General features: G+C 42.4%; 1 long non-coding RNA gene across 1 annotated transcript in view; it reads left to right on the forward strand.

Annotated features, from left to right (window-relative positions):
- LOC141128211 (uncharacterized) overlaps positions 1-9,930 on the forward strand; it is a 43,384-nt gene extending 33,454 nt beyond the window's left edge. The window contains exon 3 of the long non-coding RNA XR_012241659.1: positions 6,537-9,930. This is a non-coding gene — a long non-coding RNA (uncharacterized lncRNA). The remainder of the gene's footprint in view (positions 1-6,536) is intronic.
- Positions 9,931-15,445: the final 5,515 nt, after the last annotated feature.

A 15,445-nucleotide genomic window follows, 5' to 3' on the forward strand; every position in this document is an offset into this window, starting at 1 on the left:
ATTTCACTCTCCACCTGCTCTGAGACATACAATAAATAGCAGCTAGACTTAAAATCAGTTTACTGTATCAGATCAGGCAGCAATTGCGATTGGTTGCCAGCGGTTACAGTATATCAATACTGCTTACTGACTGGTTGCTAGAGGTTACAGCACACATTACGGCTCACTGATTAGTTGATAGCGGTTACAGCAAATGATTTCTGCTTGTTAATTGGTTGCTAGAGATTACTGTACAATAATACTGCTCACTGATTGGTTGCTAGAGGTTACAGCACATCATCTCCTCACTGCAGGGGGGTATGATATACATATGAATGCCACCTTTATTTACATATCAATGCCGCCGGCCGCAGCTATTTACTTATGAATGCCGGTTATTTACATGTAAACACGGTCTGCAGGTGAGTCATCTGTACACAACAATAGGGCAGAGCTGGGCAGCATTAGTACCAGCACTTCACACTGAGATATCAGAGTACAGCACAGGACTAAAACTTCAAAGTACAAGGGGATTTAAACTGCAATAGTTGGCAAGTATGAGGCAGCTGCTTTGGGCTCCACAACAATCACAGGGCCCAGGGCAGCTGCCTCTTTTGCCCTGCCTTAAAGACGGCCCTGACTAGTTCCACAAAAGTCAATCAAAAAAATCGAAGGAACTGAGTGGAAATTGGTGGTCAAACAGTGACTGCAACCCATCCAGGATCCTGCAGCTATCTGAATATCATAGCTACAATCTAATGAGGGTGTCAAACATTCAAGAATCCAAGGTTTTTCATGAGAAAATTGGTTCCTAGCAGAAAAAAATCGATGTGTTTGGGGGCCAAATACACTCTCCCTTCATCAGGGCTTAGGGATTTTGACTGTTCTTAAATGGACTCAGGTAAGCCAATACCAAATAGATCTGCAAATAGCAATAAAAGTAAAAGCAGGAAGATTTGTCTCTAAATAATGAAACATGCCACATGCCACATTTGCTGTTACATATTTTTGGTAATTGTCTCCTATCCATCTGTACATCCCTACTGAACTGACTTTGCTGTTACATATTTTTGGTAATTGTCTCCTGCTGCCATATCTTTAAACTTCCATATTTACTGCTAGCTCTATAACAAACACACTGCAATAGCAATATTACTGGTGATTGATTCTCAACTCCATGTGGCTTGAGTGATCAAGAGAGGTAATTAGCTTTACGACCCTAGCCTGTGTCTGTAGCTGGTCTGGCACTGGCCATCTCCTCCCCATATTCAGGTGTCTCATAGCAGACCCAATAATGACCAACTGAGAAATGCATCCCTGCTTAGTCTCCCTATAAATTTATGGCAGCTTATGGGGTGGCGCAGACAGGGCAAGGCGCAGACATCATGGCTCTGTCACGAGTGATGCGCAGTTTCACCGACGCAGTTTAACGAAAGCAGGATAACTAAAGCTGCATGAACATCAACAACAAGAACTCTGCTCCACTCTGGAAGACGACAAGCAAACCAGCTTTGACATTTATTTTATATTAGGTTAGTTTCCCACTCTCTATCCACTAACATGCTCCTTATTCTCTCCCTTCTCACATTGGTGTCTTCTATCCTCAAATTATCTTTACTCTACCCCTCTTCTCTTCCCTGCAGCATGCACATATCACCCTCACTCCTACCCTCTCCCTACTATGGCACCCATCATCTCCTGCATTTGCTGCACCCACATGCTGACATAAACACCAGGGCCACTAGACACGTGCGCTCATGCACATCCCACTCCCACCTTGCCTTCCTCGCCCTTCCCCTTCTCCTAGTCTCAGGTGACATTTCTCCTAATCCTGGTCCGCCATTTTCCAAATGCAAGCCACATATCCAATACCCCTCCCCCTCTGGCAACCACCGCAATCCACTCAGTTTAATTTCTATCCCCCTGCTTCCTGAAAGCACCCCACCAATCTCACGCGCCCTTTGGAACGCCCGCTCCATCTGTAACAAGCTAACATCTGTACATGACCTCTTCATCTCTCATGGCTTGAACATACTCGCCATAACAGAAACCTGGCTTCAAAATTTTGACTCAGCTTCTCCTGCTGCCGTCTCCCATGGTGGTCTCCATTGGACTCACTCCCCCAGACCCAACAGACAGAAAGGAGGTGGAGTTGGCTTACTTCTATCCCCACAAAGCACCTTCCAAGTCCTCCCTGTCCCTCCCTCTCTATCCCTCTCTTCTTTCGAGATGCACTGTATTTGTCTGTTTTCTCCCATTTCTCTGAGGATTTCAGCAATTTATAGGCCTCCAGGACCGGTATCGCGCTTTCTTGATGACTTTGCTGCCTGGCTACCCTACTTTCTCTCCTCTGAAATACCCACCATTATTCTTGGTGACTTTAACATTCCTGTCAATGTTAACAGCCCAACTACAGCTAAACGTCTCGACTTAACCTCATCTTTTGACCTAACCCAATGGACACATACTTCCACTCACTCCAATGGTAATACCCTTGACCTTGTATTCTCCCATCTCTGCAACCCTGGCAACCTCACCAACACCCCCTTTCCTCTATCTGATCACAACCTCATTACTTTCACTGTATCCTTGCCTCCAACCACCCATCCCTCCAAGCAGCAAACAATTACTTGTAGAAACCTTTGCCACTTTAACCCTTCTCTTCTCTATTCTGCTACTGACCACCTATATGACATAATCTCTCCCCGGTCCTGTCCTGTCCTGACCTGGCCACCTCTGTCTACAACAGTTCACTCTCATCATCACTAGATGCACTTGCTCCTCTAACCACACGCAGAATCAGGCCCCGACCGTTACAACCCTGGCAAACTGACAACACATGAAATCTCAAGAGACATTGCCGTGCTCTTGAATGACTGTGGCGTAAAACCAAATGCCTGCAAGACTTCACCCCATATAAATCTGCCCTTCTAAAATACAATTCATGCCTCCATGCTGCCAAACAAGCCTACTTTGTCTATCTTATTAATACCTTGTCATCCAATCCCCGTCGGCTCTTCTCAACCTTTAACTCTCTGCTTCGTCCACCACCCCCTCTACCCACTAACTCACTCACTGCCCAAGAGATTGCCAATTACTTCAAAGACAAGATCGATGCAATTCGTGAGGACATCTCCACTGTGCGTACGTCTTCCCCACCCAACATACCTTGCCTACCAGCACATTCAACACCCTCCTCTTTTGAATTGGCTACTACGGAAGAGGTTACAAAAATTTTCTCGGATGCCCACCTAACCAATTGTCCCTTGGATCCTGTTCCCTCACAACTACTACGGTCATCCTCTTCTTCTATCCTCACCCACATCTTCAATCTCTCCCTCTCTAGTGGCATCTTCCCCTCCCCTCTAAAACATGCGCAGATCACTCCCATTCTTAAAAAGCCCTCACTGGACCTTACCGACCTGAACAACTTAAGACCAATCTCATTGCTCCCATTCACCTCTAAACTTCTAGAACGCTTAGTCTACAACCGTCTTAGCTCCTACCTCAATGAAAATAACCTTCTTGACCCCTTACAGTCTGGCTTTCGCTCGCAGCACTCCACGGAAACTGCCTTACTAAAACTCACTAACGATTTACTAACTGCTAAAACCAACAGCCAGTACTCCATACTCCTACTACTTGACCTCTCTGCGGCCTTTGATACTGTTGACCACCCGCTCCTTCTCAATAAACTACATTCCCTTGGCCTCCGAGATTCTGCTCTATCCTGGTTCTCTGCCTATTTATCACAGCGCTCCTTCAGTGTCACCTACAACTTAGTCTCCTCCTCTCCATTGCCCCTTTCTGTGGGGGTCCCCCAAGGCTCGGTTTTTGGACCCCTTTTCTTCTCTAAAAACAAAATAAATGCAGCGCTGAAACTAAATATGAGTTGTATAAAAAATAACCATGAGGCGTGATTAACCCACCAAAAAAATATATGAAGAAAAATATAAGAAATATAAAATAAAAAAACAAGTCTCCCATAGAAGACAAAGACAGATGTCTCACCATGTACTACAAGTGAAAAAAATATATATGTAAGGTAGTGAATTAAGTCCCAGTTATAAACAATGCATAAAACTCAAAACAGTCCATAAACAAGGTGAGTTGATGACCAAAGTGCATATGTTCAGAAAAAATGTGACATAGGTGAGCCCAGTATCCAAAGTGATTCGCACCCAGGTGAGATATGAGGCTCCTTACCAGCTCGAGGTGACCACCATAACAGTGGTCTCACCAGGCATTTGGGAAATTATCAGGTCACCCACAAACCTATACCGATATTCACAGTTGTAAACGTGGTACTCAAAAGACAAAAACAAGAAAAGCTCCCATAGCGTAAAATTGCAATATAGTGTGGTTTATTGAACTAAAAGGATTGCACTTACAAGAATCTCCATCCATTAACAGCGTATAGCCAAACAATTAACAGCGTATAGCCAAACATAAGGATCGCGGCGTCTCCACGAGCTTCCGCCTGCTTACTGTGTATGTCCCATCAATCACAGAGAAAAACGTAATGACGTCAGCGTCACAGGCTCCTCCCTACGCGTTTCGTCACGATAGGACGTCGTCTGGGGATTGGGGATTCTCTATCTACACCTCCTCCCTTGGTCACTTAATAACTGCCCACGGCTTCCAATACCACTTATACGCTGATGATACCCAAATCTATCTATCTGTCTACTCCTCACCTCACTCCTTCAGTCTGCTCTCGCATTACTAACTTACTAACTGACATATCAGCATGGATGTCGCACCACTTCCTTAAACTAAATCTCTCTAAAACTGAGCTATTAATATTCCCCCCCACCCGTGCCCCCCTCCATGACTTTTCCATCAAAATCAACAATGCAACCATCAGTCCCTCCCCTCACGCCAGAGTAGTAGGTGTAATCCTAGACTCTGACTTGTCATTTCAGCCTCAAATCCAATCGTTGTCAAAAGTTTGTAGAATTCACCTCCGTAACATCTCTAAAATTCTCCCCTTTTTAACAAATGAAACCACCAAGCTCCTCATTCACTCCCTTGTTATCGCTCACCTTGACTATTGCAACTCCCTTCTCATTGGCTTACCTCTCCATAGGCTATCCCCTCTTCAGTCTATCATGAATACTGCTGCCAGACTTATCCACCTTACCAACCGCTCAGTGTCTGCCAACCCTCTACTCCAATCCCTACACTGGCTCCCAATCACCCAGGGAATTAAATTCAAAATACTAACCACAACATACAAAGCTATTCACAACTCTGCCCCGAGCTACATCACTAATCTTGTCTCCAAATATCACCCAAATCGACCTCTCCGCTCTTCTCAAGACCTCCTGCTTTCAAGCTCTCTCATCTCCTCCTCCCATGCTCATCTCCAGGATTTCTCCAGAGCCTCTCCTATCCTCTGGAACTCGCTACCTCCATCTATCCGGCTATCCCCTACTCTTGCTACCTTCAGGCGATCCCTGAAAACTCATCTCTTCAGGAAAGCCTATCACATCTCCAACTAATCTCCTACCACTTCCACCAGCTCATTCCCCACAGTTACGACCTTTTGTACCACCTGCCCCACCCTATTAGATTGTAAGCTCTTCTGAGCAGGGCCCTCTTAATCCTCTTATATTTTATTGTATTATAACTGTATTGTCTCCCTTTTATATTATAAAGCACTGCGTAAACTGTTGGCACTATATAAATCCTGAATAATAATAATAATGAAGCATTCACTAGATTCTGAAAGACAGTAGCTGTACAGATAAGGCAGCCTGTGCCCATACCAGGCCATCTACCATAGCTGGCAGATGAGATACCTGCATCCATGGGCCCATGCAAATTAATGAACAAGTTTTTTTCACTCCTTCAGCCCGCGGGGTTGAGCAAGAAAAACCTAAACATGTATCACTAGCTTTAGAGACCCATTGGGTGGAACTTCATTATTTGCACAGCATAGGGTTACCTTTGTTTTCCCTGCCCTGGCCTCTGCTGTAGAGATTGTAGAGCCAAATGAGTGCAACAATGATTTACACACATTTTGTGTCTGTCACCACAACAGAGTTTTTCAAATTACAGTGCAGGAATGTCCATAATATTAGAACTTAGCTTATTATTCCCTCTGACAGTGGTGCACCATTCAGGTTTCCTGGTTGCATACAATTAAAATGTATATTTAACATACCAAAATGTAATTAAGTCAATTATAAATACAAACTTTGTTAGTGATTCTGTGACGTATTTTCTAGTAGCTATTTGACAAACTCTTTTACAATTTAATGGAAATCCCTGTGCCTTAACTAATGGCAATTCTCCACCTATGCATAGAGAGCCATAAAAGAGAAAAAAGGGAGGAGGACTTCAGCACTCTTGAAAACCCCATAATCAGCAATCACAGAGATGCTAATTTTATGGTTCTCCATTTAGTGCTCAGAGGTAAAGAGCCAAACAATACCCCACACTAAGTTATTTATCTACTTTTAAACCATGCTAGGTTTGAAGAAACAAAAGATGGTAGCTTGGGGTGCAGAATATTTAATAGGTTAATAATCTCTTCTCCTCCTAATTTACAGGCAATAAATGGACACTGCTGAATGGACACATCCTCAAAAAATCTGGATTTTGTCTGTGTATGTATAATTTATACAAAGTTGAGCTAAGACTTTCAGTGCCCAAAGACAGCTTTCAAGTACATCCATCAACTATTATGTAAATGTGAAGATGCGAGAAGCACACAATTTATCCAGTGAACATGTATACAGTACATATTGTATTTCAGCTCCAATAAGCAGAAAATTGTGAAAGAAATGTTTTGGCCATAGTAACCAGTTAAATATTTTTGTTCATTTTCAAACATGCAATGGAAAACAAATTACATTAGGGACTGGATTATGGGGATAGGGCTTCTTGCACAAGGGCAAAAAAAGACAGCGTTTGTAGAATTTTTATCTGAACACGTGTGCATTGTTGTCTACATAAAAATACACACAGTTGTGTGAAGCTCCATAATACAACGCTGTGTTCAGAGACGTGAACAAGCACATATGCATAAATTGAGACACCGGTAACTAGAAGAGGATTAAAAAGCAATGTATGGGTCTATGCGCACACATGCCTGTACTCATGTATATAAAGCTGTGCAGCGCTAGAAATACAAACATGAAGAAATAGAAATACTTTTTTTTTTAGATATAAAAATCCACTGTCATTGAGCGAAAAGAGTACATTTTCCAAGAAATGGCATAACCCACAGTGTAAATATGACAAGCTGAGGTGAACTATGAAATCCTCCACCGCACACCAACACACCGGGCCTCTTACCGCAGAAAGCGGACCGCTAGATTATAGGTGGTCAGATAAGCATGATATATCCACTATAGCAAGACTCCACTCTGGTACCAGACAGCTGAATCTCATAGGGTCATAACATGGAGTGAATCCACAGGCTAATATATAGGATAAAGGAGAAGTATCTTCTCATAGTGTAGTATGTTAATTCAAGATTATTTTATTAAGTAAAAAGCATACAGGTTACTCACATTTGGAGAATTAAAATGAGAATTTCAGGAACACAAAAAGTCCTTAGTTAACATTTGTTTCCAACCAACGGTCAGCACATGTAGTGTCGTGACATCAGCTCTCTGGCCTCCACCCTAAGAAGCATTTCGTTCAATAAGGAACGTCGTCAGGGTCAGGACTCTTTACGCTCAATGACAGTGGATTTTTATTTACATAGTTCATGTTTGCATTTCTAGTCCTGCATATCTTTATACATTTTTTTAATATTGTTACCTATATTTTATGCTATTTGCTGAATAGACTTTAGTGCAGTGATTAATTTTATTTATTGTTCTCATGTATACACAAGATCTTTAGGCTACTTTCACACTGGCAGCGCTGGCCATTAGCGCTAAAGCGCTGCTCGTTTTTGCAGAGCTTTTGCACCACTTTTCAGCTGCTAGCTGGGCACTTTTTACCAAAAAAAGTCCAGTTTTTGCGGCGCTTTCAAGGTGCTTTGGAAGCGCTGCCCATTCATTGCAATGGACAGGGCGTTTTGGGAGCGCTAAATACAGCGTTACCAACCCACCCCAAAGATGCTGCTTGCGGGAATTTTCGTAACGTCCTGCAAGCGCACCGTCCCAGTGTGAAAAGACACACTGCAATGAATGGGATCTGGTTTTCAGGCGCTTAGCATAGGCTTTTTCTAGCACCAAAGTGCCTGAAAATGCCCCAGTGTGAAAGTAGCCTTACAGAACAAAACCTGAATTTTTATCCGACCAGTTCCTTCCAACAAGGTCCTAAAGAGTTACTGCTATTGAGGGGATTCAGCAAAATGGCAGCCTCCAGCAAGAAGAAATAAGAGCAATGCTGGAGGCAATTTACAGCACACACTGATTTTGGTAGCATTTTTATTATTGTGGAAAGTATGGTCCATGCTAAAGAACATTATTATTAAGTTGTTATGGGTAAGGGTAAAGTTCGTTGAACAAAAAAAGAAAAACACACAGATTCCTCCATCCATACAAATCATGTGGATGGAGGAATCCCCCCCTGCCCGGACATTGTATTCAGACAGCAGCTCTTGCTGCGGCCAGAATACACTGATCAGCAGCGGCAACCGATTGGCTGCAGCTGCTAATCGATTAAAAGTTTTTAGCATGTCCCTTCAACGGAAGTAGATCAAACGATTGGGGACAGCCACACATGGATCAAAATTTGGCTAATCCTTGCTGAACTGGCCGCATTTTGATTTGTCTATGGCCAGCTTAAAGCTGAGTTCCACCCAAAAATGGAACTTCCGCTTTCAGTGCAGGTGACCCCCTGTCATGCCACATGTGGCATGTCATTTTTTTTTGGGGGGGGGGGGGGGAGCAGATACCCACTTTTTAGAGGCATCCAGCTCCCACTTCCTCCTGGGGCTCAGCAACACCGGAAGAAAGATCACCCCCCCCCTGCAATCTTCTGGGACACGTCACAGGTCCCAGAAGATTGCCTGGCCATTCACAGCGCTTGACTCACGCATGCACAGTGCATGCCCAGCTGTGAAGCCACAGCCGGGTGCCCACAGAAAGAATGCAGGTGCCTCGGTGAGGAGCTACACACTTACACAAGGCTGAGGACTCTTTTATTGCCCCTATGTGATAGTGCTGCTGAGTGCCAGAGTGGCCAATCACTAAGCACCCAAGCTTTCAGGGAGTGAGTCGTATGCTTGCCCAGAAGGACCTGGTACTTTTGTTCACTTCCAGCAGCAAAACATAACAGCTGGAGATTAAAGGGAAGGTATTTGCTACTGGTGGGGCCACGATTAAAGTGAACCTGTAGCTTTACCCTGTATGGCCCACAATATTGACAGGTATGCTATTTGTAGATTTTATTTATTCAATAGAGAAAATCTTAATGAAATTATTAGGACAGTAATAGGAGCCATTTCAGTGACGCTAGTAAATCTGTTATATGCAATGTCACATTTATAATTCAGAGTCAGCAGTCTGGATTCAGTGTGTATATACAGTAGTTCCTCTATACGGCTTGCCTTTGGCACACGTCTTCTTTGCCTGACAAGCGACAGAGTTAATTGTGAGACAATTACTTACAAGCCAACAACTCATTTTGTTTGCAGGGAAGTGACCCAAGGTTGGTGTAGACCATTACTCCATAAGGACAGATGTCAGAGGTGCAGATTTACTATATACAGCTGTACATGTGCCATTTGTTTGGTGGGTAACCAGGGAGAATCTGAGTGAATGGGAGTAATGTGTTCAAAGGAGAAGAGACAGACATATAAAGAGAGGGGTTTTTGAAAGTGTGAGCAGCATCATCCTGTTTTTAAGTCATAAATTTCAAACAAAAGCCTCTTCCTGAATTAACTTATTTTAGTATATTCATTCATCTGGAACACTTCAGAACAAGAATTTGCACTACTTTAAAAACCACATCTAACAAAGAGTATAATTCATATGAGCTTAATGGTGTTTTGTTCTACTTTGACATCATGAATAAATGACAATGTTTTCAGAAGAAGTTTGCATTGTAGAAAACTCCTCTATTTTGGGTAGTAAGAATTATTCTAATACAGAATTCTATATACAGTAACCATGACATGTTTGTCAAAAGTGTTATTTCTGGCCATATAAATTATCCAGATTAGAATTCTCAATTAAAAAAAATGGTGAAGGTACTAAAAAATTAGTGCATGTCACGAATCCATGCTAACAAAAAAATCTTGAAATCCAAGGAGAGATATATGATTAATGTGAAAACTTTTCTGCATATTCCAGACAGAAATAATGAATGGATGTTCTCATTTGCCCACCTGGCTTAAAATGATTGCAAACCCTAACAATGAACTTCACTTATTTGCTCCTGCTTGGCCTTATAAATATACCACTAAAAGTGTTTTGTCATATCTGTTCAATATGTGCAAATATAAAACCTGAACCTATCAGAAATCCACTGAGCTTAGGTACACTATGCCTGTGCTGCACTAAAATCTCAAAGCGGTATTAAACCCAAAAGCAAACATTTATTATACTGCAGCTTACCAATTCTTGGATGTGATGGCTGCATTAGTTTCCTTTTATAGGCTTTATTTCTTCTATTTTCATCTGGCGATCCAGCCAGTAAGTTTTTTTCAAAAGAACAAGCTCTCTTCCTTATGTATCAGTTTACAGGGATGAGACAAACCATTTAGCACTGGCAGAGGTGCTTACAGGGATCAGCTTTTATTTTAGCAAGTGAAAACAGAGAGGAAAAAGCCCCAAAAAATAAACTAAAGTGATACCACTGTTGCTATTGGCAGTTGCCATTTTTGCACTAGTTGAAACTCTTTACTTGTGGTTCTGTTTGTAAGGCTGATGAGCGTTTTTTTACAGTTACACCTGCTGCAACGCATTCTAATATTACCAATCTCTTTGCAGAAGCTTTTTTGTGATGTTCAATTATCTTTGTATACTTGACAAAACAGCCACCGCATCTAGGGATTGGTAAGCTGCAATATATATATTTGGGGGGGGGGGTTTAAAGCAGTGTTCTGAGCCCTACCCAGTTCTTCCCACGTGGATTAAAAAACACCTGTACTTATGAGAAAAGGTGTTCTGTAGTACAAATCGGAGGGTGAGCAGCCTAACATGACAACGCCACTCCTCCATAGATACAGTACAGTGAGTAAGCATTTTCACCCCCCTGGATAGGAAGTGTTTAACTGGCAGGATCATCAAGTGAAATAAAAGGGGGAAAAAAGCACCCGCCACATGTAAGAACTGATAAGCTGCAGTATATTATTTGTTGTTTTTGAGTTTAAAGCGGTAGTAAAGGATTTCTTTTTTATTTTATACTAAAATATTGAACATGTTATACTTGCCGGCTTTGTGAAATGATATTGCACAGAGGAGCCCAATGCTCCTCTTCTGGGGTCCTCCAGCTCTTGGCTCCTCCTTTTCGGTGCGTTCCCCTATAACAAGCCATTTCTTAGACACGTTTCATAGACACACACAGCGTGGCTCAGCCCTGCCCCCCTTTCCTCCTCCTTTTTTTTTTGGGAGGGTGCATGTGATCAACACAGGGCCAATCAGCACTCTCCAGACAGAGGGTCAGGGGTCATGCAGCCTCATAGGACACCCAGAGGAGAATGAAAATTCTTCCTACAAGCTTTAACCAGATACTGATAGAAGTCACAAGACTGCTATATACTGCTGATGAGAAAGGGTATTTAGCAGTTTATATTTACTAAAATAATTGCATTTCCATATTCTGTGTACTGTGGCAGACTAGATATAGTGAATACAGGGTCCTGGGTTAGTAACACTTTAAATTGCTCATAGCCTTAAGTGGCTGTTTTGGAATGATTTGGGAATGGACACACTTAAATCAATTGTATTGCACTATGCACAGGATGTTCAGACAACCCTTATTTTTGGTAAATAATAGTGATCAAATTGAAAGTCAGAAAGAGCGGGTCCAATCTAACAGCAGTTAGCTGGTAATAAACATAACTATCATTACTTGATCAGTTTGTTCCACCTGCAAGGCTCTACACTTCTGAACGATTAGGGGCCTGATTTACTAAAGTGTAAAGTAAGGTGAAGTGAACCTTTGTTTACTTCAAAGCAAAGACTTTAAAGGATAAGTTCACCTTTCTAAAAAAAAAAAAAAATAATAAATGCACATTTTTTTGCAGGCGTGAACCGCAGTTTCACAGAATGAACAGTTTGCCTTGTCTTGCGGTGGGACTGCACTGGAATAGCCACCCAATGTTGTCCCACCGTTCCTAGTGTGAAGCTACCCTAAGTTTGCATTCAGCTCTATTTTGGTGAAGTAAAGCAAATTATTGCTCGCACTAAAAAAGGGAGGAAGGGAAAAGGTTTTTACCTTTTTAGTAGAGACAAAAGACTTCATTCTCTAAAAGTCTTTTAGATTTTATTGGCTGTATTTTTTTAAACTGTAGGACTGACTAGTTACGCAGTGTATTTGCTTTTCTCAGACCGGTTACAATGCATCTGTTAAATATTAGGATTGAATTACTTCCTCATTAAATAGATTTCTGCTCGGCTGAACTCAAACACAATACTACACGGCCTTAATACACTGGAATGGAAGATAACCATCCCTCTCCTGTGTGCAGCCTGCTACCCTGTAAATCAAATAATTTCTAAACACATCCCTGAAGCCATATCCCAATAAAAGTGTCCTATTACCCTTCTCTGGGAAGGTAGCAGAGGCATTCATGAATACCAATCCTCGCTGCCTGAAATACCCATGAAATGTCTTCCTTTCTTCCTTTCTGCATTGATAGACACACTTTCTAGGAGTCATCAATACATTGAGGATATGGGGGACTGAATAACCCTTTTGAAGCTTCTACTAGAGGTGAAAAAAAAAACATCTGAACCTTTTCTAATGATTGTGAACAGATAGTTAACCAGATTGTGTGATTGTACTGTGAACCAATGCTTATTGAGTCTGACTTGGAGTAAGGACAGTCAGTATTTTTACATCATATTACATTTATCTTTAAAAAGTACACAATTAGAAAAATATGAAGCAATATTAAATACTTTTATATTACATCGATTAATATAACAAATGGAATTTAAATTACGCTTCTCCCATTCTTCGTGGGTATGTATACATCCATATTTAAGTTGTATCTGTTAACCACTTGCCGCCTGCCATATAGCAAAATGACGGCGGCAAAGTGGTTTCAATATCCTGACTGGACGTCATATGATGTCCAGCAAGATATCAAGACTCTGCATGCCCCCGGGGGCGTACATCGCAGCGATCATTGTTGCGGTGTGTCAGTCTGACACACCGCAACACCGATCTAGGTAAAGAGTCTCTGATGGAGACTCTTTACCACGTGATCAGCCATGTCCAATCACGGCTGATCACAGTGTAAACAGGAAGAGCCATTGATCGGCTTTTCCTCACTCGCGTCTGCCAGACACCAGTAGAGGAGAGCCGATCGGTTGCTCCTCTGACAGGGGGGGGGGTCTGTGCTGATTGATTATCAGCTCAGCCCCCCCCCCGAGGATGCCCACACTGGACCACTAGGGATGCCACTAGGACCACCATGGATGTCACCACCAGGTATGCCACCCTAGACCACCAGGGATGCCATTCAGTGCCCACAATGTATGCCAATCTGTGCCCACAATGGGCATCACTGATTGGCAGGCATTATTGCTTGGCACTGATTGGCATCCATCTGTACAATCAGTGTACATCAGTGCCCATCCATGCCCATCAGTGCTGCCTATCAGTGCCCATCAGTGCCACCTATGTGTACCCATCAGTGCTGCATATCAGTGCCACCCATCAGTGCCGCATATTAGTGCCCATCATCAGTGCCACCTCATTGGTGCCCATCAGTGCCCCCTTATCAGTGCCCATCAGTGCAGCCTCATCAGTGAAGGAGAAAACTTACTTATTTACAAAGTTTTGTAACAGAAACAAAAGAAAAACATTTATTTTTTCAAAATTTTCGGTCTTTTTTTTATTTGTTTAGCAGAAAATAAAAATCCCAGAGGTGATCAAATACCACCAAAAGAAAGCTCAATTTGTGGGAACAAAATTATAAAAACTTAGTTTGGGTACGGTGTTGTATGACCGCTCAATTGTCATTCAAAGTGCGACAGTGCTGAAAGCTGAAAATTGGTCTGGGCAGGAAGGTGTATAAGTATTGAAGTGGTTAAAATCCCAACTCCATTTGACGTGAATGAAAGAAGTTGGTATAACAAGACTTGTAAAGGTCTTGAATCCTACATGGAGAGCATCTGCATGACTTAAAGTGACACTAAACAGTATTCTTATTCTCCAAAGGTAATCCATACACATCTTCTACTTATTGGACCCGTAATCTATTTTTCATGAAACTGTTTCCTACTGTGATTTTCTGCTTTCTTGTAATGACCACCATGAGCTCATGAACTGCTTCTTTTCTTCCTCACTCCTCACTTTGTTTGACATGAGCAGTGCACTTTAGTTGCAGTCACATGCACTGCAATATACACATTATAAATCCCAAAGTCCATAGTATCTAGTCCATCTTGGGAATGAGTAAGGCCCCTTTCACACTGGGGCCGCGGCGCCGGTAAAGCGCCGCTATTATTAGCGGCGCTTTATCTGTCGGTATTCGGCCACTAGCGGGGGCGGTTTTACCCCCGCTAGCGGCCGAGAAAGGGTCAAAAACCACCGCAAAGCGCCTCTGCAGAGGCGCTTTGCCGGCGGTATAGCTGCGCTGTCCCATTGATTTCGATGGGCAGGAGTGGGGAAGGAGCGGTGTATACAGGACTTTTTTCCCCGTCCTGCCAGCGCACCGCTCCAGTGTGCAAGCCCTCAGGGCTTGCACACTGGAGACAAAGCAGCGGCACTTTCGGGTCGGTTTGCAGACACTATTATTAGCGCAATAGCGCCTGTAAACTGCCCCAGTGTGAAAGGGCCCTAAGAGAGGGTGGCTACAGTCCTACATACAGAGGGATCATGGAGAACAAATGTAGTCACCCTATAACAGGAACTCAGATCAAAACAGAAAAAAGAAATTTGGAGGAGGCTGAGAATAATAGAAAGTACTTTTTGAGCAAAGAATACATATTTGAAATTATTATTTTTTAACCAGAGTTTAATGTCACTTTAAAGGTTTCTGATTTTTTTCTTTTAGTGTACACTTGCCTGAACAATACTGCCTGCAATGTGCAAAACTTTGCAGAAATGTCTTTCAAATTGCAAGATAATGAATTAAAAGTACAATGGTTTGTAAATTTAGAGGGTACCGTTCCCTTTATATTTGTCTAGAAACCAAATTGATCTTTTTGAATGTAAAAATGTTCACAAACATTACATTTTTAAATGGTAGTGCGATGGCCTGGAATTACTTTGTATCAGAAAATTTGCCACCTGTTGGTTATCTAATGTTAAAGCACAATGTAGTTATGCAGCAAGCTAATGGTGCCAAAAACCCAAGGAAATGAAAAGCACAATGGCC

Source organism: Aquarana catesbeiana, linkage group LG02, assembly GCF_042186555.1.
Source record: "Aquarana catesbeiana isolate 2022-GZ linkage group LG02, ASM4218655v1, whole genome shotgun sequence".
NCBI lineage: Eukaryota > Metazoa > Chordata > Amphibia > Anura > Ranidae > Aquarana > Aquarana catesbeiana.